Raw genomic sequence first — 24,819 nt, 5'->3', positions numbered from 1 at the left:
AGATCAACTTGAGTACCAGGGGGTGATTGAAACATGCACCTCTCAAATGAACAATCCTTTGTTTCCTGTCTCCAAGCCAGACAATTCATATCGTCTAGTTTTGGACTACAGACACCTTAATACATGTTGCAAAACTTTTGCAGTACAAAACTCGCATAGTGCAGCCCTAATGAATAATATAGTTAGGAAAAAATATAAAACGACATTAGACATTTCTAATGGTTTCTTTTGTCAAAACATTGCACCAGAAAGCAGATACTTGACCGCTTTCTCCGCATTTGGGTCACAGAAAAAATTCTGTCGACTCCCACAGGGGTTCAAGAACAGCCCAGGACTATTCTCAGCTAGGGTAACAGAGTTACTACAAATCTATGATGATGAAGCATTATCTTACGTGGATGATATTTATCTCACAGACGACGACTTGGATACTCACTTGAAAAGAGTGAACACCATTATACTTGGGTTCGCAGCAGAGGGTTACAAATTCAACTTTAAAAAGTCCCGAATTGCCCATCTGACAGTACTGTTTTTAGGGTACGAATTATCAAGTGAAGGAAAAAGCCTAGCGGACAACTTCTTAGAGAAGTGCGCTGTACTCCAAGCTCCAAAAACGCTGAAGAATTTACAATCCATACTAGGTTTTCTGAATTTCGGAAGAACTTACATACTAAATTACGCAGAGAGGGTTAAACCTCTCTACGAACTAATAAAACCTGATTTAAAACAAATCAATTGGACTCAAAAACACACAGAAATTTTGAGATCACTGCAAACAGACATGTTAGCAAAAACAAAATTAGATACACGTGACAACACACGTGATCTTGTAATCCGAGTCATCCCAGGAAGATGCGGATTCACGTACCTAACCTCTAATGAGGGAGAAAAGGTACCAATTTCAATTAAGTCTCACTTGTACACACAAGCAGAAAAAACATTCAGTCGCACAGAAAAAACTGTGAACGCAGTGCAAATCGCATTAGCAAATGAACGAGAACTAGCACACGGCAAACGGATTAATATCCTTACAGCGGAATCCGCCTTCGAGGCGCTATTCAGCCCAGTAAACCTGCCTACAGTGTCACTGGATCCAAAATGGATACAGTGCATAGATTCTCTAGGAGCGGAAGACGTGAAATACTATTTCGCCCCGCAATACGAAGAACTGAATGATTTAGAATATGAAGAAGAATATCCTCTGCCAATCGAAATCCTGCCTCTCCCACAATACGCATGTATAATCTATACAGATAGCTTTGTACAGCATTTCAACGTAGAGAGTAAATCCTACAATGCAGCATGTGCGATCATTAAAGGTCGTTGGCTGTGCGGTAAATTCAGACCGAAAGTAACAAAAACTGAATCTGTAAGAAACTGTTCGGTTCAGAGAACTGAAATCAGATCTTTAAAGATGGCGCTCGAAAATGCAGAACGTGAATTCCCGACACTTATAGTGTGCGATTCTCATTTTTGCGTCAACTCTTACAACAATAAACTGCAGAGTTGGATTGAAAACGACTACAAAGATGACACAGGTGCCACAATAAAGCATAAATTGCTCTGGAACGAGGTAGCTCTTTTACACAAAGAACTACAAAAGACTCACGTGATTCACGCACAGAGTCTTCAACGTGATGGCGTTCACGTTGCAGGGAATTCATTGGCTAATACAGCCACCGCTGAAGCAACTAACCCGGCTTCCGTAGCCACAAAAAAGCGTACAGATAAGTATATAGACGGGGAAACCATGCTAGCAGTAAAAACGACCGTAAAAGGCGACTGTGCAGCACTACCCGTAAACTATCCACTCAATTATGCATACATAATCGATGCAAACTCCGTTCCTTTTGCTCGAATCCCTGGAGTGGGGGATAGAGTAATTCCAAACAGGAGCAGGAGGGGCTTCCTATTACTGGAAGCACACATGGGGTTGGGTCTGAAACACCAAACAATCAAAGCCTCTCTGAAAGAATTACAATCAGAGTACTGGTGGCCAGGAATGAGTATAGATATTCAATGTTTTGCTCAAAATTGTGAAGACTGCAATAGAGATCGCAGTAATGAACAGGCCAGTGTAGTTTCAGGATCCCTTCTAGACAGCATAAGGCGGTCTATCTGCGCAATCAAAGAAGAGAAGCGCGTCCCAGTGTACAACGTTTAAGACGAAATGCACTTAAAAAAATGAGGCCTCCAGCACTCGGCTGACGCCTAGAACTGTTATAAAAGATTAGCGAGTCCATATCGGCACATACGCAATTACCACGTTCCATTCTGACCAGGGTCCTGCTTTCAGCTCTCGAGCCTATAAGGAGGCCATGGCTAGCATGGGAATTGGGTTGTGGTATTCTTGTCCGTCGCACAAGTGTGGTAGAAAGAAAAAACCGGGACATAAAGCAATCTATAACAGCGAAGGTATTAGGTTCAGGCGCTGGGTGGGTCAAACATTTAATAAGTGTCCAGACTAGTCTTAACAACATGCCAAGAAATTCTCTAAAAGGTTTCAGCCCATACGAACTATTGTTCGGAATAAGAATGAGCGTTCAGGACCTCGATAGTCAGATGTCAGTGGTACAAGAAGAAACAAAGCAGTTTGAAGTAAAAGACCGTTTGGCTGTTTTACAGGAACTGAATGAAACAAGAAAATCATTAAGCAACATAAAGTTAAAGCAACAGCCAAATACCACTGACGAGGCACCACCCGCAACAGCCCCAGCAAGGCCTGTCTGGATTCCAAAGATTGGGGATCTAGTCAGAGAAAAGATCGCGGTTAAGAAGGAATTTGGGCCTTCTTACAGAAAAGCAGTACCTGTCTTAGCAGTCACCGGAACAAGATCAGTTGTGCTACCGCCCCTTGCTGGTAAAAAGGAGAACAGAGTCGTGTCTATCGATCTGGTAAAACCACAAGCATGTGGCCTATAATCAACAGTAGGCCCAGTGGACTCCCAAGAAACAACAGAATACCCAAACTTGCAACAATCCAAGAGGTTCAAACTGAAAGACTAATCACATTCGATCAGCCTGCAGTGCACAATGAAGGACTATGCAATACAGCCATGGAACTCGTGCCTCTTGAAACACAGATTGAAACAGTTCGTCAAGAAACAACACCAGTCTACAATGATGTGGCATCAGAAAGTGCTACCGAAAGACAGATTGAAAGAACAATCCCATCAATTGACAGAACTGCCTCTGGTTATTTCATCAACTTCGACAACTTCTCTGAAGATTTAAATGACCCCGAAGTGATGCCAGAAACAAAAAAGTCTTTTAAAGAAAATACAACAGGACTCCTTCAACAAATCAAAGAACTATATCTGGATTCACCGTTGATTGAGCATTGGATTATCTCAGGGGTATTCATACTCCTACTATGCCTAATTTTAGTTTTAATTTTAGGGAAGTTCATTACAATTGAATGGACACAGCAAGTCAGAACATCAACCTAGTCCTGAAACCACACAGATCATCCCACGTGAAGAAAAGAGAACTGTCAACAGTAAATGTCACAGCAATTCCAATACCTGGTGGGGTAGTATGGGAGAAAACAGACTATGAGATCTATGGTCCGGTCGAAATCCTGAAGTATCCTCATCAACTAAAGGTTTCCTTAAGTGACTTTTTGACACCAAGTACACTCTCTGATGATTGGGACTTTAACAGTATTAATGACATGATGTCTGATTTAGTAATGTCAGCTAGATTCACAGATCATGATTATTTACAAGGTTCATCTAGTTATGAGCAGTTATTCTGTTACACCCACTATGGGGATCATTACTTGCATAAATCTGCACAGCCTAGAAATGTTTTTATGTATAATCAATGGGAACATTGTTCTACACCACCTAAAAGCAGTTCTAAAGCATTTTTTGAGAAATTCAAATATTTTTCAGGGTTTAACACCAGTGATGCAGAAACGTTTTATTATAAACTGTTAGATAAAACAGGAATGAAAACAATGCTGACAAATTCTAAATTGATATATTCAGAAGCATTTTATGACAAAATGATGACATTTGGTTTTGATTATTGGAAAAATAATATTGAAACGAAATCAATTTGGGGTACAAAAGATTGGCAGGTGCAAGGCATAGAAGCACTATTTAGAACCTGCATGATACCAGAACAAATGTTATTTTTAAATGACACTGTACACCAAACATCTTGTCTTGGCCTAGCTAAGAACAAAGACCTTAAAACACCGTCTATACCAAAGCCAATAGCTGAGAATACAACTGCAGATAATGAGTTAGACGTGTCACACATTTTACATTTCAACAGAACACATCCTGATTGGAAAAAGTGGTTAATCTGGCCTAAAGACACAAATAGCTGTCAAGATAGGTTCCTGAATAAAACACAAGGGTTAAAAATGACCAGATTAGACCCAAGATACTCCCAGAGACAACATCCAGGGATTATAACCACATACAGTGTAGGGAAACTCTGCCTAGAATGGCTAACTACATCCACACTGGCTGAAATTAAGCAACACTTGTCTTTATTAAAAGATGGTGCTGATTTGCGCGATTTCATTCTTGGACCACGCAAACAGCGTCAAAAGCGTTTCATAGCGACCAGCATCTATGCTGCTTACAACGAGGCTTGGAAAGTAAAGCAAATTGAAACTGCTGAAAAGATACGAGAAATTGATCGTATTCATTTGGAAAAATCACTTTCTGTGGTAGACAATGGGTTAATGACTCTGTCTTCCAGAATATATTCTTTGGACAATATTGTATCCTCTGCCTTTGATGTGATAGACAGAGATTTGCTAATGTTACAACATGGCCAGTCTCAATTACGCTCTATTATAGAATTAGGCTGGACGCTGCAAAATCTTCGTTCAGGCTATGTGCCTTGGCGTTTAATCAACACAACGTCATTATTTTCCATTTTTAACCTTACTGATAAACAGATCAGTTTGGCACAGAAAGGAGCAGACTATACAATCTTGAGCATCGAGAAACTCGAGAGATTACCATTGACAATGTCAGAGAGTCCTGTCATTGAATGGATAATACACGGAATTATCACAATTCCGATAACAACTTTCCGCTTTAAAAAATGCCTTGAATACATACCTGCTGGCCAGTATGAACAATTGGGTAAGGGATATGTTAAATCCGAATGGAAATTACCATACACTCATTCTTGCTATAGTGACAGCGACAAAAATGTATTTCTTAGTGGTGAAAATTGTAAACACTCACTAAGCGGTATACTTTTGTGTCAGGGTATTAATTTACACGGAGCATGTGATGGCAATTCAAACAACCTTTCATGCCACCAGCTAGTCACACCTGCAACTCAGATAGAGCCCTTCTTTATGCAACTCGCAAACGGGAGTTACATTCTAAGAACGGATCACAGGTGCTGTGGCCTCGCGCCCGGAAAAAGTTATCTAGTGCAAGTAACGTCCATGGTCAAATGTTGCATGCAAGCATTGTTCCCGAGCGGGCCTCCAGACATAGTGACTCCCCTCTGGCCTCGTCTGAATCTCTATTCTATACGAATTGATACATTAAGCAAAATGAAATCTGTGCTTTTACAGACAACAGTGCCTATAACGTCATCTAAAGAGACGTATGATCTTCTAGTCGCAAGGACGGCTACTGAGGTCCATGACCTTTTATCAAAAAATTGCCCCGTGCATTTCGTACAAATGCTCGACCAACTCCTTAACATGTCTAGTGCTACAAGCATCCCAGGCATATTTAAGACAGTCTTTACGGGACTGCTAACACCCTTCCAGGCAATTTTGGGAATCTTTCCTAATTTTGTGCACTCCATCTTTGGTGGTATTCCACTATTTTTTGGACTCATCGCAGGGATTCTATTTTTGACCCTTCTGCTACGTTATGGCAAACCTCGGCTCAGACATAGCTCCCATGGGAATGGAAGAAACAATCCTAGCAATGCGCTACAGGGACAGGATAACTAACGTCCTCGGATTGGCCAGGCTGAGAGATCTAAACATGACCTGGTTCCTTTCATTCAGACCAATATGGCAAAATTGCATTTTACCTGTGCTACGGTGTATGCTTTGCGGCGATGAATGCGTGTTGGACATCTGTCTTTCACTTCCATCAGCAGTACCAACGGACGTCGATACTTTGCTAAGTCCAATAACGGCTCACGCATTGTGTTGTCCCCAGCGGCTACCAATCCTGATGACGGCATTCGTGGAGACTCCTGTACTACAGCCAAGTGGTAACAGTGGAGCGAGTGACAAAAGCAACATCATCCAGGTACAACGTTCTGTGAGCAGGGCTGATCCTGTCTTCGATGACAGCAATCATTCTCACACCTGCCAAGTTACAGCGCTATCTAATTTGGTTGAACTATCACCTGATTTTGTAGACCAATTCTTTGCGAGCCTGTCTGATACGATGTTCTCACCCACAGAGAAACAATAACTTTTGAGAAGCTTTCCGACACACGGCGTTCCCATGAACTCTGAATTCGGCCTTCAGTTTTGATCAACATAAAACTGCCAGGAGCTTTGGTAAACTGATTTTTTCTTTGAATTGGACAATTTTTTAAAAAATATTGACCCTCTCCTTTTGGCACGAACAATTCTTTGCTTAACGTAAAAACTATTCTTAGAGAACAGAAGCTTCACACTTCTATTTCTAAAAAACACATCTAGAGACATAACAACATAACACCAGCCTCTAGCACACATATTATTACAATGCATTTTTATGTGATGATTTATCTCACATTTCTTCTGTCAGAGATACTTCATGTGTAATTCTTTATGCATAATCGTTCATTGATTTCATATGCAATAATTTTTGAATGATTACTATGCTTTTAAAAAAAAAACGTACAGTACCTAAATTCCATGTATTACAAGTACGCCTATTTCGAATGCATTTATGTATTTTGGGGTGGGCTATGTTACACCATGTTACACATGCATCTAATTGCTTAGTTTTAGTAATTTTGATGGACATGAATTCGTGGAGTGGGTGTCATGTGCTTATCTAGGTTCCTGATCGATACTGTGACCTTATGCCCCTATTCGGCTATAAATCCATTTATTCCCTATATTGGCATAACCGTTCAAGTGCGATTTTCTGTAAAGTCATCTCTGGCCTCACACGAGCAGAGCCACAGAGCCACATTCCAGCATGACTCTCTGCTACTTCCTTTGCGACCAATTAGTGCAATGACAGAGCAGCAGTCACTATCTGATATTCCTAGATAACACTCCGAGTTCTTCAACAAGATAAAAACTTAGCAAACCTGGAAATCCCCGCTTGCTATGTTTTGATTAGTAATGGAACTCTAATGAGCAACTGATAACTATCACTTCCTAGTGACATCTTTAATTGACGTCTTATGTCCAGCAAACTTGCGTCAAACCCGGCACCTGTCAGGTATAAATATTACCAACGTTGCCTTAAGCAATGAGCGAACATGTTGCTGATGCCAGCTGCCTGCATGACCCCGTGTTGGTAAAAACTAGCACTCTGTCGCTGCAGCCTGCTATCCTGTGGTGGTGAAGCTACTGATTACCATTATCGCCGCTACAGCGCGACCTATGGTGCAGTACGCTTGAGGAGCCGTGCAGCCGTCCTCTGCGAAGACATCCAGCCCAGCTGCCCGCGGACGCTGTCACCCCTCCTTCCTCGACGCGCTGAGAGAAGCCGCTGCCTTTCTCGTGCAGAGAAATCCAGTCCCGGCGCTTCCAGTTTACCCTCGCGGGTGACTGGGATATCGAGAGAGACCCCTGAAGGAGATACCAATCCTCCATCATTCTATTCAGAGGTATGGTGTTGACTAAACCCTTAGACGAGAATTCTTGAAACAAACCTTGGCAAAACCAACTTAACTTAAGCTACTTACTTACTCCCCCTTCTCACGTGTTAGGCTTAGGTCAGGCACACTGGGGTAGGCTTAGTTAGAAGCACCAGTTGAGTATGTTAGCCTAATGTATATATGACTGTATATATGTTTTATTACTTTTAAACCATTGTATGGCTAAGAAACCATATCAATGCTTTTACAGTTCTATTTCGCAATACTTATCTTACTGTACGTACTTTTTACAATAACAGTTATTGCAATTGTGGCAATACATTTCTCTTGTATGAGAAGAAAGACTGTTCAATAAATGTTAACCCTTTATTGATACACGCCCGTCTCTCTATTCTCTACATACTGTGAAAGTAAACTGCACTAGACTGACTGAGTGAAATCTGTGTCTATTGTTTCACACGACCCTAGAGATCGACTCTTGATCTGAGGAGCAAAGTTGTCATGTTGCACGGTTGTTGGAAAACTGAATCCCTTCTTGTCTGTGCCAAGGAAGCTGATCACTTCCTATGCAGAGAAGAAAGTTTCCAGTGACCTCTGAGCTAGTTGGTAACACAACCCAATTAAGTTTAGCATAGTCAGTGGAGGCCTGGAATATAAGCAGTTCCACGTCGATACTACTGTTTATGTTATTCCAATGCGCAGGGCCTAGTGGGAAACTAGGAACTACACTACAATGCTTAGACAATGAATTGTGGGCCACAGCTATATCTAGAGACTGCAAAAAAGAGCGGTATTGACATGGAATGTGCACATTACTTAGTTGGGCCAGAGATGGTTAACGTTTCATCAGTTGCTGGGTCCATTGTGGATTCTCAAGCTCCTCACCTCATGATTGTGACCTGTGGTGGCAATGACCTAGGCAAATTGACTGTGGTAGGGCTGGAAATCCTAAAGAAAGAAAGCTATGCAAAACTTATGTTGCTTTCCCCTCATACTGTCTTGGTGTACTCTAATATATGCAAAAGACAGAAATGGAAGTGGTGAAATCAATTCTGTCCACAGATTGAAACATCCAGGAAGCATTTTAATAAAACTGTTTATGCATTCCTCAGAGACAACTGCATGGGCTGCATCTATAACAACAATCTGTCTTTTGACAATGAATGGAATTTTATTGAAATGATGGAGTGCACTTTACAGATGGAGGCAACAGGGAGTTTTTAAGTAACCTGAAACTTTACATATGGTCTTATGTGTAGCAGGCATATACAAACAATCAACGCAACAGCTCTTGTCAGAGCCACCCTAGTTCCCGAGATATAGTTAGTTTTTTTTCTAAAAGTTTTTTACTTTTTTACAATCTTTGCCACAGTGTTGTGATCCCCACTGACATGTTGCCAACACAGAAAGCAAACGCAGACATTCACTGACCACCAAAATGTTTAAAATCATATTTTTGTACTAGGTTTCTTTAAAATCCATCTTTCAGACCTATTTTCCATTTTAAGTGTTATTCGGTATGTCTGAATGACTTTGTTAACCGAGATGATTGTGCCTTTTCCATAAAGTGTAAAACACATATATACACACATGTTAAAGTATTTTATATACTAGATTTCATACAGTAACTTCTAAAGTCATGTTTTTTCTAGAGAGTTTCTATAAAAATGATCTCTAAAACCAATATTCTGCTTTAGAGGTGATGCCGGAAATTGCAATGACGTCGGTAATTGCTATCCCTGAAAATTCAAAGCAAAGGTTCTCTGCGTCAGTACATACTTGTCAGACTGGACCTGTGAGTGAGTCCATCAATGTCTTAATTGGTGTGTGAGTGGAATTATAAGTCTCAGTGGGTCTGTGAGTCAATGTATGAAGGTCTGTGTGTCTCTCCGAATGGGTGTTTGAGTATCTGAGTGGGTCTCTGAGTGGGTGCATGAGTGTCTGAATCGGTCTGTGAGTGGGGATATGAGTCTCTGACTGTGTTTGTGAATGGGTAAATAAGCCTGTGACTGGATCAATGAGTTATGTATAAGTGTCTAAGTGGGTCTGTCTCTCAATGAGTGTCTCAGGGGAAGGAAAAGTCTCACACTGGGTCTGTAAGTAGGTGTATGAGTGTCTGAGTGGGTCTGTACAGGGTGCATTACTCTCCAAGTGAGTCTGTAGGTGAGTGCATGAGTACCTGAATGGGTATGACTGTGGAATTCTCTGCCCATCAGCCTTAGGATGACCGACACTGAATCTCAGTTTAGGGGCAAACTGAAAACCTTTTTATTTTCAGCCCACTAAGTCAACATTATAAACAAGCTACTGCTACTCCCTCCTGCATTCCTCAGCGCCGGGACACCCCCGTTGGGGGTAGCTGTGCGCTCAACAAATGTCAAATAATAATAATAATAATAATAATATGACAGTGGTTACATCAGTAACTGAATGGGTTTGTGATTGGACATCTAAGTGTGAGAGCGGGTATGTGAATGGCTGCAAAAATGTCTGAATGAATATGTGAGTAGGTACATAAGTGTGTGACAGTCACCGGCTAGTCTGTACAAATACATATTTTTTAATATTTTCACCATGATGTCCCTCCTGCTGTACACGGGAGGGCCGCATTGGTGGTCGCAGTGTCTTTGCAAATATTGCACATTATTAATATTATTAAATGTGTTTTGTTAAGCGCAGACTACCCGGAGGCCTCGTAGCGCTGAGTATGACTGGGGGGCAAGTGAGGGCAGTGTGATTTAGGTGAAAAGGATGGTTTTTAATTCCTTCCGGAACTTTAGGAGGTTAGGTTCGCTGCGCAGGGAGGCCGGCAGGGAGTTCCATGCCTTGGCCGCATTCCAGGAAAAGGAGCGGCCCCCCCATCTGGCACGTTTGACTTTGTTCTCAGTAGCCAGAAAGGCTGTACTGGAGCGCAGCGACCTGCGAGGGAGATATGGAGTAGCCAGCGAGCAGATCATTGCTGGTGCTTCCTTCCACATGGCCTTATGCATAAAGCACATTGATTTAAACAGTATTCTGGCCTTAATGGGTAGCCAGTGGAGTCTTTTTAGGGCAGCAGTCCCTGAGTCCCGCCTGTTGAGGCCCAGCAGGAGGCGGGCTGCTGTGTTTTGCGTGACCTGGAGCTTCTTCGTTGTAATGGCCGGAGCCCCTAGGTACAGCGCATTCCCGTAGTCTAAACGGGACAGAATGATGGCTTGCACCATGATCCTGCGGGCTTGTGGGGGAGAAGTGGTAATACTTTCCTAAGCATACGCATCAAGCCGAAGCAGGTGGCAGATATGATGGTTGCTTGGTGATTAAATTAAGATTAGCATCAAGCCAGATGCCCAGGCTCTTTATTTGGGGTTTGGACTGAGGCTGGGTGCCCATGCATGGGGGCCAGTCAGGCAATGGGCAGGGGATGTTTGGGTTCCCAAGAATCATGAGCTCCGTTTTATCACCATTGAGTCTTAGATGGGATGTGGCCATCCATTTATTAACTGCTACTAAACAATTACTGAGATTAGGCGGGGAGGTGTTAGTTTGGTTCAGGGAGACGATCAATTGAGTATCGTCAGCGTATGTGGCTAACTCCAGGCCAAATGAGTGGACAATGTCTGCCAAGGGGAGCATATATATGTTAAAAAGGGTGGGGCTCAAGGACGAGCCCTGAGGCACACCCTGAGCAAGAGGCCAGGTTCTGGAGTGAGTAGTGCCCTCAACTACTCTAAATGAGCGGTTTTCTAGGAAAGATTGTAGCCATCGAATGGATGTTCCTGACACTCCTATTTTATTAAGGCGGTGAATAAGGATGGTGGTGTTTACGGTGTCGAAGGCGGCACTAAGATCAAGCAAAATTATTGCTGTAGTCCATCTGTTTCCTGGCTAACTCGGTCCCTGTCAGAAGGGCCGCTTCCGTTCCCAACCTGGGGCGGAAACCTGCTTGGGAGTCATGGAGTATACTATTTGATTCCAAATACTGTGTGAGAGATGTGTTGATATGTCTTTCAAGGAGTTTACTAACCCAGGGGAGCAGGGATATTGGGCGATAATTGGCCATGTTGTCTGGGTCTAATGTGGGTTTTTTCAAAAGAGCTCGTACTTGCGCTTTTTTCCAGGCCGTGGGGACTATGCCAGTAGTGATGGAATTGTTAAGGATGTTGAGAATGACTGGCAGTATTGTGTCTGTAATCTTTTTTAAATGACATGGAGGTGCGGGATCACTTTGGGATCCAGATTTAACTTTTTTCATAGTGTGATCCAGAACGTCAGCTCCTACTAAGGGGAACTCTGCTAATTTATGGGGTGTGATGCAGGATGGCGTAGCTCCTTCCAGGTCAGCTAGATTTGGTGCGACAAAGACCGATGAGATTGTTTGTATTTTTTTATAGAAATATTCCGCCTGATTGTTGCATCGAAATTGTGCTTTACTGGGATCCGGGGGGGTGGACGGGGTATCAATTAGAGATTTAGCAATTTGGAATATTTCTCTGGGACAATTGTGGGCGTTGTTGATTTTGTCTTCAAAGAAACGGGCCTTGGTTGAGTTAATCTCGGTTTTGTACTCTTTTATAGCATCATGTTGATTTACTTTATCTGAGTTGCTGCGAGATTCCTTACAGGTTCTTTCTAGCTTCCTACAATGTCTTTTCATTTCTTTAAGTTTGGGAGTGTACCATGGTGATTCCTTGGATTTAGTCTTTTCTTTTAGGCTTGTTTGCGGTAACACAGAGTCAAGGGCCTTGGATATCCAAAGGGAGTAGTTGTCATACAATAGTGTTGGGTCATCCTTTGTTTGTGGGATGGTGGCGAGCAAAGCATCTGTCCACCTGTCGACAGAGAGTTTAGTCCATTCTCTCCCCTGGAGCGATGTACGCGGGGGTAGCGGGACAGAGGCGGTGTGTTGCCACCGTAGGGGGACCAAGTGGTGGTCAGACCATGTGAGGGCCATAGGGGTCCCTACTACCAGTCTGTGGTCGTTACTAAACACTCCGTCCAGAAGATGGCCTTTCTCGTGTGTGGGTTCGAAGCCCTTCTGAATGAGTTGGATAGCTTCCAAATTATCTAGCAAGGCTTTGGTTGAGGGGTCATCTGGGCTATCCAGATGGATGTTAACGTCACCTAATATGGTGAAGTGTGAGCTAGTGACAGCTAGTTCAGCGACTTTGAGTTGTAAGGAGTCGAGGAATTCTCCCATTTGGTTTGGGGGGCGATAAATGAGTATGCCTGAAAAGGTCGCCGTGGGTGATAGATCAAGGGCGAACTGCATACTTTCGCAGTTTGATATTGAGCCTGCATTAGTCCTACATTGGTATTGATTTTTATAAAGGATACCTATTCCTCCTCCTCTGCCCTCCGGCCTGTTGACTCTTTGGAGTAGATATCCCTGTTGCAGGAGGGAGGTGATATCAGGGTCTGATGCCTCTTTGAGCCATGTCTCTGTGAGAAAAATGGCATCGGGGTTAATGTCCTCTAAAAGAAGCAACATTTGAACCGCGTGCTTAGTAAGCGAGCGCCAGTTTAGCAGAAACATTTGGCATGTTTTGGCAGGTTGTGAGTACTTTGCCTGACACGTAGGGCGGTATCTGCAGTGGGTACATTGCTGGTTGAGTTGCCAAGTACAATAGAGTGTAGGCAGCTGTCGGGGATAGGCGGCATAAGTTTGATCAGGGTTTGGGAGTCGTACGTGATTGTGGTGGCATGGTTTGGGGTTGGTTGGACAGAGGGTGTGGCCCCTTGCCCCGGTCGGCCGCGGACGGGCGCAGACGGGCAGGACTTTGGCACGACTTCGGCACGACTTTGGCGCGAAGTCGGCGCTCCCGCTGCGCTCGTCCGCTGCGCTTCCTCCACAGTGCCATTTATACAGGGGGAGGGGATACACTGTACCGCTAACCTGCCTGTTCAGCAGCAGGTCAGGGCGGAAGTGAGGTTTCCGAGTTGGGTGCCGGAAATGGTGTTGCTGTGGGCCCGCCGCTCTAACGGCACAAGCCGCAGCGGAACGAAGCCCAGTACAGAGTAAGTGAATACAATTTCAATTAAACGTTGCACCGAGAGGCGGTGTTTGTGCAAAGTGGCAAATATTAAAAGTTCTCATCAAGTTTTAAAATGATTAAAAAATATCTTTTTGGACACAAAACTTGTGACACTAACACCCCATTTGTCAAACATGGGGTAAGAGACCTCTACTCTGAGTCCTTATGTTAGCCTTTTCAGAAATGTTCAGCCCCAGGAAACATTCCTAATCAAAAAAATGGTGGCCACAACTTTCTATTCAGGTTCCATCCAGCCAATCAGAGCGAAACCCTCAAGAAATATCTGCAACCAGAGATATCACTATCATTTTCAGCTTTATTTTTGCGAAATCTTCTGAACAGATTCACACCAAATAGGAAAAAGGCACTTCCTTGAACCAACATCTACCTCCTTGCTAAAATTGGTGGAAGTCCATTTAGCGGTAAGGGCTGTAGGTGTGGCTAAAGGTACTTATGGAAATTAACATTACAAATGCACTTTTATTTTGCATCTTAAATTCTCGGTCCCCACAACGCGGATCACCCTTAACTTTACATGACAACCAGAACCTTGCTTCACAGCATTTTGGGAAAATTTTATGAAGATTAGTCGAACAACACCAAATTTATAGGCAAGTCAAAAAATGCTTTTTCCATTGAAACTAGGTCCTAACTATAACTACCCAATGGCAAAGACCACAAAAATCTCTCGCAAATAAATGTCCCAACATATATCCATAGTCAAAGAAGCAAATATCTAAAGAGAGAGAAAACGAATGTATATTATCTACGGAACTTCATTCCATTATCTTACATGCGTATCCCCCACCCCCTTCCCAGCCTACTTCAGTGCTAGACCAGCATTTCAACGAATAGAGTGAGATGTTATAAATGAGCCCAAGTTATCTCAGTGTCCCCTTTGCTATCTACCTTGCAATCAACCCTCTGAGTTTAGAGACTCCACTTCTTAATCAGCGTTTCAAGATAGATGCGGTGTCCGCCTTTCCCGTAACTCAGACAGCATTTATGACCAAGTCCAAAGGTTGCCCTCAAGATTTTCATCCCTCCACACATAACTTAACATGTGTATTTATAAAGCGCACGTTCGCCTGTAGGCACCTTGGAGCTTAATAACTGATGTTTATTGTTACCCAAATCATGGGAACTCATTTTATCTACCTCAGATGGGTGAAAGGCTGAGTTGACCTGCTGGGCTTTGAACCTGTGACCATGAGGTCAAACACAGGCCCCTGAAGTGGATGCATCAGTCCACTGAGCCATCAGACATGTTTTATTCATTCATTCATTTCATTTCATTCATTTCATTCATTTCATTCATTTCATTCATTTCATTCATTTCATTCATTTCATTCATTCCATTTCATTCATTCATTTCATTTCATTCATTTCATTTCATTCATTTCATTAATTCCATTTCATTCATTTCATTCATTCATTCATTCATTTCATTTCATTCATTCATTCATTCATTTCATTCATTTTATCCTTGCCTCCAGTGAAAAACGTATCCGCCCATTCACACATAACTCACAACTATGCCTCAAAGGTGGGGTGTGGGCCTAAGTCATATGATGGCAATATGTATTTATGCCATACCAAGACCCAAAAGGATAAATCTCCGATTTCATTTCTTGTTTTTGAGAATGGAAGTAAACCAAGCAATACCGGTCAGATCTCCATGGTGATCTCTCTACCCGAAGCCCCTCCAAGAGGAGTAAGTATGTCTCACCAGTCGGAAGTAAAGGATGAATAAACCCATGCCATATGGATAAAAGCAGCCCGCAGGGACCCGCAATGTGGGCACACCTCCAGGCAGCAGGGTACATCACACGTAATGTCCGTGGGGTAAGATAAATCTGGTGCACAACATTATATTGGAGGAGCTTGAAATGCGCATTTGAACTAACCGTTCAGACATCCACATGCACCTTCATCCATTCTCTATCTGTCAAGGGTTCGCCCAACAATGCATCCCATTTTGCTTGTAAAGGGAGAGCCGAACCCGGCAAGTTGTCTCGTAAAGCCTGGTAGAGATGAGATAGCAACCATCACCTCTGGGACATATACAGCATCATCATTAATTTATTAGTTGAAGGGGGTCTCTCTGGAATGAAGGCCACACTTCCCTTGCAACAATTGACAGCTTCCCTTGGGAGATGTTGTACAACTTCCAAATTAAAAGAACTTACAGCCTCCACCAAGTTATAAAACGGCGGTCAACATAGAGATCTCCCAATAAACAATACCTTCCATCCTTCCAATGACGTACTGATAGAGACAAGGCGATGCACAAGAACGGTTGCACCAACCAGAGAGACTTATCCAGTGCATAAGGTGCATGCTGCACAATCTGTCGGACAAACGTTCTCCCAGGTTATGGTCAGATGAGGTACAATATAAGGGAGTGATGCAGGGGTTCCCGGAGCCAAGCATCAAAAGGTTCGGCAAAGGGCCTCCTCCGCATTTACATGCTAAGAGTCATTTCTCCTAGTTGTCATCATCATCTAACCAATGAACTGTGTGCTGCAACTGAGCTGACATATATTAGAATTCCAGGCGGGGAAACTCAAGCCCTCAAGCCAGCTAAATGTCCTTTGTAATGTGTTAAGTGCCACTCTTATGTTCGTGGAGCCCCACAGACGGTCCACTAGCATTCCCTCCAATGTACGAAAATAATGTCTGGTAACCACATAGAAGGCGTGCTATAGAGCATAGAGACAGCACAGTAAGATTAACGGGTTGATTCACAAAAGTAATCTGAGACACAATTCTAACTTTACCATTTTCGGCATTCATAAAAGGCATTTAGAAGTAGTAGAGTTAGGAATTAAGGTCACCTCACATAAAACCAGAATAGGAGGTGGCATAGGTCAGCTCCCACCACCGTTTCTTCAGGCACAGGAGGCAGTCTCTCCAAACATGAGTCTCCAACAGGCACACCACTCCCACCCCATGACGCTTTAGATAAGCATACACTATCCTAAGCATACCTTACCCCAGCAAAACTACATGCATATTTCCGAGCCCAATCAGTGGCCTGCCCGAAATGTAACACAGGAAGCACAGATTTTAAACACATGTTATGGGGTTGCCCGTTCCTAGACAGGTATTGAGAGGAGGTAATGGCAATATTATCAGACCTCACTGATAGAGAACTGGGTCCCACCATGGCTCATTGCATCTTGCACTGGTTTCCTGTTGTAAATGAAGTTAGTAGACAGATGAAAGGCTTAACACTTGTTTATTAAGCACCATAGAGAAAAGCTGGTGTTCCCATCAGAAAGCAGAAGCTAACTGACAAGGCAGAACATAGGGGAAAATGACATCAGGGAAAATGGAATGCATGACTTAAAGGGATACAGAGAAACATAAGTGCAGAGAATACAACATATCCTCTTCCCTTCCCATGGAGAAACATAAAAAAAAAACATAATAAGGCTATGCCCTTCGTTACAGGGAAAGACCTTACTTGCAAACAAAGTCGCGCAAATGGGCTGGGGGTCTTCTCACTCTCTGGGTTCTACTAGTACGAAACTCATTGGTGCCACTTGCCCTGTGCTCGCTGGACCTCACCGGTTCTTGCTCGGCTTTCTTATACAGTGCCACACGCCTCAAGTTCCAACTTTCACCGTTAAATAAAGTGACAAATCTCTTGTGTACAGACTTCACCTTAAATGGACCCCTGAACTTCGTCAGTCCGACACCCACTCGACCGGGCTTGACTTTAACCCAATCATTCACAGCAAACTTACACGCGCCATCAGATTTGCAAACAATGTCAGGCTCACCAGGACTGGCAGGGGGATCAGCATTCAGGAGTTCCTTCATCCATGCAGCCACAAGTTTGGTACCCGCTGAACGTCCCCTCATGACAGAAAACGGGACCAAACCAGTCACACCATTTTCAGTGGTCCTGTAGGCCCACACCAGGTCATTAACCAGACTCTTTACATCTAACCGGGAAGAAATCGCCATCTGAATGGCACCTTTAACCATTCGGTTGGCCCTCTCCACTATGCCATTTCCCTGGGGGTTGTAAAGTGAGGTCCTTGAGTGAATGATCCCACAACTTCCCAAGAAGTTAGCCATCTCCAAGGAGGTGAGCTGCGTCCCATTATCAGTAATAATCTTTGTGGGGAAGCCTTCCTCCCTAAAAATCTCACCCAGTACGGCAATAGTGCTGCTCGTAGTGATCTCCCTCATGAATTTGACTACTAACCATTTGGAAGAGACATCAACTACCACCAGCCCAAACCTCAAATCCTGGTTCAACTGGTGGAATGGGCCAATGAAGTCGAGACATATGGTGTGCCAGGGGCACTTGGGATCCGTTATTGAGCCACAACCAGTATGGCTACCCACCTTAAGTCTCTTTTCACTTTCTAAGCAATCGGTACATCTCTCCACCCACTGCGAGATTTCGGAGTCCATTCCGGGCCACCAAAAATTGTCCCTAATTCTCCTCTTGGTAAGGGACTGCCCTAAATGGCCCTCATGACCCAGCTTAAACAAGGTAAATCGCACATCTTGTGGAGGAATGAATTTGTCATCCATTAAGATCATGAATCCCTCATTGTCCAAGATAGACAATTGATCCAGAACCTTCAAATAAGGACGGAGTGCAGGAGATAGACAACTCTCTCTCCTTGGACCCTTTGCTATCAAATCTTTGACTTCACACAGCACTGCATCTTTAATCATTGAAGTGTTCCACAAACTTCTAGTAATTGCTCCAGCACACATATGCAAATTTACATTTCTCTTTCTTGAGAGTTAAACCCGCTTGTTCCATCCTTTCTAAAACAGTTTTCAAAATCACATTATGTTCTTCGACAGTCGCTCCAAATATTAGAACATCGTCCTGAAAATACACAACATTGTGCACCCCTTTTAGTACAACACCCATCATCCTCTGAAATACCCCAGCTGCAGAGGCAAGTCCAAAAGGCATTCGTGTGAATTGGTATATTCCTTCGGTTGTTATGAACGCTGTAAGTGCTTTAGAGTCTTGATGTAGTTTTATCTGATGATAGGCGCTGCGAAGGTCTAACTTGGAAAAATACTTCCCACCTTTTAGTGATAGGACCAACTCATTGATGTTCGGTAAAGGAAAATTATCTGTCACAATGTTTTGGTTCAGGGTGCGAAGGTCCACACAAAAACGAAATTTCCCATCAGATTTGGTTGTAATAACCACGGGGGAAATCCAAGGTGACGTTTCGATCTGTTCTATCACACCCTGATCTAGCATTTCCTTTAACATCTTCTTCACTTCCTCACGTGCGATAAATGGAACCTTTCTGACTTTGTGTTGCATGGGTATGGCATCATCCCTCAACACAATCTTATGCACATAGCCCCTTAACTCTCCTATATGCTCATCAAACAAACCATTCATCCCTTCCACTATCGAATCCGTGGTTATGCTGTCTACTACCATTACCTGTTGTGCTGCTCTTGGATTTATTATTATCCCAAGGTCATACTGCTGTCCCCATCCTAAAATTGCAGGACCGGACTTGGCTACGTACACCTTCCCTTCAGCTGAACGATCCTTGAATGTTATTACACACACCATAAACCCAATCACATCTATGCTTTCACCCTGAAAACCACAGGCATTAATGTCGCTGGGAGACAACTGCACATCCTTCCAATTGGTTTGGAACATATCTTTGGGAATAATGGTCCATAAGGATCCAGGGTCAACCATCAGTTGAACCTCAATTTTATCAATAAGGAACAGGGCTTTTGGTCTGAATCTCCTCCCAGGCTCACCCTCGTTCACACCGTCTCCACCTAAACACAATATTTTGTTCGCACCTTCAACACTAACAAAGTCTCTTACTTCATCCCTATTTTCAACAACAGCAACTTTATCGACGTTTGTGCTTCTACACATCTTCGCGAAATGTCCTTTCCGCCCACATTTCCTACACATCTTGTCAATTGCAAAGCATCTCCTAAAGTCTGAATTGTGAAAAGTGCTCCCACACCTGCTGCACATTCTTCCTTGAAATCTATTTCTATCGTTACTTGAAAATGTATTGTTAGATTTTTTCTGACTACTTCCTCCCAGATCCACACTCCTCTTGTTTACAACAGCAACTTCGTCATGGTCAACACACGAAACATCATTGCCTTGAGCATTGCCTTTTGCGTTATCTTTCTTTTCCATCTCTTTCATGCATGCATTCGATTCCTCAACCACTTTTGCTATGTCAATGGCCATTTGTAGGGTTGGGTTTTTTGCTGCCCACAGTTTTTCTTGCATCTTTTTGTTTCGGCACTGTACTATCAGTTGGTCTCTTATCATTTCATCTCTTATTTCTCCAAAACTGCATTTTATCGACAACTCACGTAGTCTAGCCACAAACTGATCTACAGACTCTTCATTCCTCTGAGGCTGAGTGTAAAATTTGTGTCGCGCCATAACAATATTTACTTCTTTTGCGTATTGTTTTTTCATCCGAGCTTTAGCTTCTGTGTATACATTAGCTATTGCTCTACCATCTTGGTTGACTGCCACAGGAAGGTATTTAAAAGAATGTTGACCCTCCTTGCCCAAAGCACTTAACAAGAGAGCTTTCTTCCTAATTGCACTAAAATCTTTCCCATCAAGTGCTTCGATGTAGTTCTCGAAAATGTCTATCCATTCATCCCACTCAATGGGTGGATCTCCTGTGGCTTGTAAGAACAATGGGGGTGCAATGATATTTAAATTCTCCATTTTTCTTTTTTTTTAAAAGAGTGTCTTTTTTTTTTTTAATAGTCAGACTGGGATAACAATTACACTCCTTAACATATGCTATATGCGATTCATTGCTCTTTCTTTACCCGTCTAATGTAAAGAATAAAGTCATTGGTAGCTTACACTATGCAGTGTCTAATAGGGGAGCTCTTCCATGAGGCTCCAACACTTCAACTTACAGCTTTCGTTGTGCACTGCCTAAAGTCTCGTTAAAGCCAAACTGTAAATAAGGTTCTCTCACCCTTCACTTTCTCCTGTTAATGATGCACTCACCCTTCGTTCCCTCTTGCCGACGCGCTCACCTTTCAATTCCTTTTTCTTTCGTTTTACTGAGATTTTCAAGCTACTCGGTAAATTGTTTCGAGTAACGATGTTTACTCGGGATGTCTGGATGAATCTCTACTCGCGTTGCCAAGATACGCGGTAATCCAAGATGGACGCTGCGTGGTTGCGTCACTGCCGGCACTTTGCTCACTCGCGATGTCAGTTGCTAGGATACGCAGTGGTCCGGATGGACGCTGCGTGATCACGTCACTGCTTCACTTCCTGCATTGTTGAATGCTCGCTTGTTGACGCATGGAACGGTGAGTCTCCTGTGCTTCTCTGCTCGAGAAGTGCGCTCGTGTGTCTCCTGTGCTTCTCTGCTCGAGAAGTACGCTCGTGTATTTTTTAAAAGATGCAACACGTATGTTTGTGTTGAGGTTATCAGTTTAGGCAGGATTACACAGATAAAGATAGATTTTGAGCATGAATGCTACACCAGTCACTCCGTTTTCTCTCTAAAGATCACGTTTACATCTCCTTAAAATTTTAAGAGTCAACAGGAATTTCTCTTTCTTTTAAAAGCGCAGTTTCTCAAACGTGGTGTTTCTCTGGTTGTGTAGCCTTTAAGCTTAACGTTCATCAAAGTTAATCACAGTTACAACCAGACACACAGCAAGGATTTGTTAATGATTTCTCCAACTCACCAGTTGCTTTGGGGGCTTGCAGGTTTCAATTCAAACGTAGATTCTTGCAGTTTTTACATCAAAACGCAATCTGTCTTTCTTGTCTGTTTCAATAGATGTGTAGCAGTATATTTTTCCTTTTTTTTTAAGACTTGCGTGGTTCTTTAGAGTTGTTTTCTCTGTTTCTTCAGAAATTCGCGTGGTTCTTTTCACCAGTGGAGTTCTCCTCCCTCTATGGTTGTTTAGCTCCTTCTGTTCATCGTCGCCATGTGTTGTAAATGAAGTTAGTAGACAGATGAAAGGCTTAACACTTGTTTATTAAGCACCATAGAGAAAAGCTGGTGTTCCCATCAGAAAGCAGAAGCTAACTGACAAGGCAGAACATAGGGGAAAATGACATCAGGGAAAATGGAATGCATGACTTAAAGGGATACAGAGAAACATAAGTGCAGAGAATACAACATTTCCCCACACGTCCAAGAACAAAATGACTAGAAAATGTATAGACCTGGGTCGTCTCTTAGCCAAGAGGAACATCACCAGCCATTGGAAGGCAAAACAGGTCCCAGCAAAGTGGAATGCAGAAATCCTAAAGTGTGAGGGAGTGATTCGGTTACAAAAGTGATGTGAACCGAGAGTGAAAAGGCCCTGGAATGGGCGGGAGCTTGGGAGGCCCTTGTTGTGGCACTTAAATCTCCCAAAGCAGAGGGAGATGACGCATATGTAGGTGACAGGGTGGCAGCTATGGACTAACGTATAAACAGGTCTACGAGCACCTCTATCTGAAGCCTCACGTTTAGTAGTGGTGCTCGACCAGCAAGCCCGGTGAAACTCAGCTTCAGCAGCCTCCGACACAAGTTAGTTGCCCCAATGAGATAGCAGTGCTATTGGCTTCTTGCAGCCTACAATTAAGTGACATGCCTGGGAGGGAAGGATTGGGGGCCAGTTGGGGATTGGAATTTTCATTGATTGCAAATACTTATTGTGATGACTGTATGCTGTGCCTGAACAGTTGGTATGGACATCATATGGTGCTGCAGCAATGCCATAAATACCCTGATTTGTGACTTTTCCACCTATCCGGATCCACTTTTTGGATGTATGGAAAATCAATAAAAATTCTTTTAAAAATGGAGAAAAACATTTTTTTTTCAAATGAAAGGGTACACCCACCTTTACCCAGACCACAACTCCTCGTGCAAATGTAAAAGTAAGTGGTATAAAATGCTCGACCATCCAGTGATGCTGCAATGCCGCTCCTTCTTTCGCTGTTCAGTGGGTTTCCAGAAGTAATGGATTCTGAATACCTCTAGGGACCAAGTATGTGTGTATTTTATGACACCGTACCATTGAGTGCATCCCCTTACATTCCAAGAAATACATTTTAAATCTAGTGGGGATCCCATTGCCTTAGGTAATTCATGTGCTCACTATAAACCCCCCTTGTGACATGTCTGACCCCCCTTAAAATTCCATTTACCAAAACTCCCAACTCCCCCTCCCCAGGACAGGTAACAGAGAATTAGTTCCCATCCAAACACTACTTAATTACTCAAACATCCAGTAGCGGTCACAGTTCTGGACCCAGATTCCCGCCACAACGCTTCCCCGTTAAGGGCACCAATCATTCCGCCCCGGACCAGCGATTTGCGGTCCTTGGTACCGTGGTGCAGAAAGCTGGTTCTTTTAGCTCTCCATCAAGAACATGTGCACATCATGTCCCGAGGTCCACAGTTTAAAATGCCACTGCATATTCATTACACAAAATAATCCACTATCTGGAGTGTGATCTCAGGCAAGTCTGTCTCCGAGTTTTCGTTGTCACTGAGATCTGGTGAAATTTTGTAGCGCTTTACGATGTTCTAGGCTGAGCTCTCTGGGATATGGGGCTCTGGACCCTGTTTTACTGCTGAGAGGGCTCTGTTGTCTCGAGTTCAAAGAGGAATTACGATGGACCAGGGGCCTCTGCATGTCCAGCCACTCCTAGACATCTTGAGGTGTCGTGGAGAATCGTGGATCCGCAGGGTCCACCACTCTGATCTGTGCAGGGAACAACATTACGCATGGCAATTGTAGTTGGCATAGTTTCTTTTTGACATCCAAGAAGGATGCCTTGTTCCACTGGACTTCCCTTGTGAAGTCAGGAAAGATCATTATTGCACTTTTGCCAATTTGCAACCCCTGCTTTCGACAAGCTTGCTGTAGTATATAGTCTCTGTCTCTGAAATGTAAAAGGTGTGTCACTATTGGTCTTGGCATGTCTCCAGGCCTTGGCGGTATTGCAGGAACTCTATGGGCTCTTTCCAGTGCATAGAAGGGTGACAACCCTTCCAGGGCTACTTATGTTTGAATGCACCATATTCCCCCCTTCCGCTTTTTCTGGCACTCGATGACTGGGATATTATTCCTGCGGGACCTACCCTCGCTGTCTTCGGACCGTACTTCCAACACTTTGATTTTAGCTTCCAGGTCCATGAGCAAATTCTGCATACTTGTTACAGTCTCTGGGAGGCCACCCAGTTCTTTCTCAGTAGTTGTCACCCGTTCCTTGAACTTCCGATGGTCATCTTTTAATAGGCTTAAGTCCATGCCTATTGCATCTATTTTTCCCTCCAGCACCTCTATGTAGGCCGTGATTGCTTGCTCGGATAGCGTTGGTCTCCTTTTAGCCCAGTATTTCCCCAGTTCCATAACTTCTTCATCATCATCTGTCTGGGTAACAGGAGTATCAACACTGAAGACTTTAAAGCCTCTCTTCTTTTGAGTTCTCCCCATCTTTCTGGCGAATGGCTGAGTTCTCCTTGAAAAGAACAGGTCCGTTCCGCAATGCTGGGGGTCATTCCATTGAATTACCGAGGTCTTCCAAGATCCCCAGACCTTCTGCGATGTTACGACTGCCGTGATCACATCAGATGTCTGCCCTCTTGCTTGTCGCGTTTGCCACTGATGTCTGACTCTACATCGTTTCCAACTTCCCAGTTTCTGCTGTTTCCTGCTGAAGGTGCCAAACTCAACCTGGGGAGGCAGTGCTCTGGTTTTGCTCATTATACTCTGTGTTAGGAGCCCCTATGTCACTCTCTGCTGTGCACTCATGCAGTTGCTGCTGATTGGATGAGCTCTGCACAGTTGGGTCTAGGGCAGTATGAGTCTCTGTGATCCCAGAAGGACCCTCCTCATCTCACGTGTTACCCTGGTCTGTTTTTGCCCTCAGCACTTGTTATGGCGAACGCCTGCCGGGTACACCCAGGTCTTTCAATGCTGCAGTCACTCCCTGCTTCCAATTTGCATCATTATCCATCATGCGCCAGGTTTTTCATTTTTTCATTCTATGCACTCA

The 24,819-nt window shown here is 43.5% G+C and overlaps 1 protein-coding gene across 1 annotated transcript in view; it reads right to left on the bottom strand.

The window, feature by feature from the left end:
• The window catches only part of LOC147725837 (extracellular calcium-sensing receptor-like), a 651,892-nt gene that overhangs the window by 377,686 nt on the left and 249,387 nt on the right, over positions 1–24,819 (bottom strand). The gene's annotated exons all lie outside the window — the stretch shown is intronic.

Source organism: Lissotriton vulgaris, chromosome 3_1, assembly GCF_964263255.1.
Source record: "Lissotriton vulgaris chromosome 3_1, aLisVul1.2, whole genome shotgun sequence".
Lineage (NCBI taxonomy): Eukaryota > Metazoa > Chordata > Amphibia > Caudata > Salamandridae > Lissotriton > Lissotriton vulgaris.
The sequence above is the reverse complement of the archived record's forward strand: the minus strand, read 5'-3'. Positions and strand labels throughout refer to the sequence as shown.